Below are 2498 nucleotides of genomic sequence, written 5' to 3'. Positions count from 1 at the left end.
CCATCAAAGATAGTTTAGAATACATTAATACAAATTTAGAATGTAGTTAGAAAGTTTAAAACGACACTAAAGATTATAGGCTATAATATATTAACCATTTACCGAAAAACTGAATATTTTGTATATGTTAACACATAGATTTTGAGAAAAATTCAAAAAACATAACAATATTGTTTTAATTCATAGTTGTATCATGAACTAACATATGATTATGGTTAGAGAGGTTTGGAACATTTTTTGTCTATGTTTCTCTGGAATGACGATTTTATTGTGGTACAATCCACTAATTTATGGAGCATATGAAGTTTTACTAAATTAATTGATAAAAAAATAGAAGGATGCCCATGTACCATCAAAGATAGTTTAGAATACATTAATACAAATTTAGAATGTAGTTAGAAAGTTTAAAACGACACTAAAGATTATAGGCTATAATATATTAACCATTTACCGAAAAACTGAATACCATGAAAGATAATTTAGAATACATTAATACAAATTTAAAATGTGGTTAAAACTTTTAAAATAACACTAACGATTATAGGTTTCAGTATATTAACTTTTTACCGAAAAATCGAATATTTTGCAAGGGTTGACACATAAATTTTGAGAAAAAATCAAAAAAATATTACAATATTGTTTTAAGACATAGTTGTATCATAAACTAACATATGATTATGTTCAAAGAGGTTTGGAACCTTTGTTGTCCCTGTTTCTCTAGAATATCGAATTTATTGTGGTTTGTCCCTTGATTTAAGGAGCATACGAAGTTTTACTAAATTAATTGATAAAAAGAGTTAGAATGTTGTCCATGTACCATGTAAAAGTTTATAATACATTAATACAAATGTAAAATGTGGTTAGAAATTATAAACCAACACTAAAGATTATAGGCTTTATTTACCGAAAAACAGAATATTTTGTAGGGGTTAACACATAGATTTTGAGAAAAAATCAAAAAAATATAACAATATTTTTTTAACACATAGTTGTATCATGAACTAACATGTGATGATGTTCAGAGAGGTTTGGAACCTTTTTTATCTCTGTTTCTCTAGAATAGCGATTTTATTATGGTTTGTCCACTGGTTTATGAAGCATATGAATTTTACTAAATGAATTGATAAAAAAACTAAAAACGATGCCCATGTACCATAAAATATAGTTTAGAATACATTAATACAAATGTAGAATGTGATTAGAAATTTTAAAACAACACTAAAGATTATAGGCTATAATATATTAACCATTTGCCCAAAAACTGAATATTTTGTAGGGGTTGTTAACACATAGATTTGAAGAAAAATTCAAAAATATGACAATATTGTTTTAATGCATAGTTTTATCATGAAATAACATATGATGATGGTCAGAGAGGTTTGAAACCTTTGTTATCTCTGTTTCTCTAGAATAACGATATTATTGTGGTTTTCCCTTGATTTAGGGAGCATATGAAGTTTTACTAAATTAATTAATAAAAAAATAGAACGATGTCCATGTACCATGTAAGAGAGTTTAGAATACATTAATACAAATGTAAAATGTAGTTAGAAATTTTTTAAAAAACACTAAAGATTATAGGTTTCAGTATATTAGCCTTTTATCGAAAACTAAATATTTTGTAGGGGTTAACACGTAGATTTTGAGAAATTTTTTAAAAATATGACAATATAGTTTTAATGCGTAGTTATATCATGAACTTAAATATGATGATGTTCAGAGAGGTTTGGAACCTTTTTTGTCTCTCTTTCTCTAGAATAGCGATTTTATTGTGGTTTGTTCACTGATTTATGAAGCATATGAAGTTTTACTAAATTAATTGATAAAAAATAGAACGATGTCCATGTACCATCAAAGATAGTTTAAAATACATTAATAAAAATGTATAATGTGGTTAGAAATTTTTAAACAACACTAAATATTATTGGCTTCAGTATATTAACCGTTTACCGAAAAAAAACAGAATATTTTATACGGGTTAACACATAGATTTTGAGAAAAATTCGAAAAACATGACAATATTGTTTTAATGCATAGTTGTATCATGAACTAACATATGATTATGGTCAGAGAGGTTTGGAACCCTTTTTGTCTCTGTTTCTCTATAATAGCGATTTATTGTGGTTTGTACACTGATTTATGGAGGATATAAAGTTATACTAAATTAATTGATAAAAAATAGTACAATGCCCGTGTACCATCAATGAGAGTTTAGAATACATTAATACAAATGTATAATGTGGTTAGAAATTTTAAAAGAAGAATAAAGATTATAGGCTTCAGTATATTAACCATTTACCAAAAAACTGAATATTTTGTAGGGGTTAACACATAGATTTTGAGAATAATTCAAAAAATATGAAAGTATTGTTTAATGCATAGTTGTATCATGAACTAATATATGAAGTTGATCAGACTGGTTTGGAACCTTTGTTGTCAACGTTTCTTTAGAATAACGATTTTATTTTGGTTTATTCGCTGATTTAAGGATCATATGA

The sequence above is a fragment of the Brassica oleracea genome, chromosome C1, assembly GCF_000695525.1.
Source record: "Brassica oleracea var. oleracea cultivar TO1000 chromosome C1, BOL, whole genome shotgun sequence".
Taxonomy (NCBI): domain Eukaryota; kingdom Viridiplantae; phylum Streptophyta; class Magnoliopsida; order Brassicales; family Brassicaceae; genus Brassica; species Brassica oleracea.
This window is presented reverse-complemented; position numbering follows the sequence as displayed.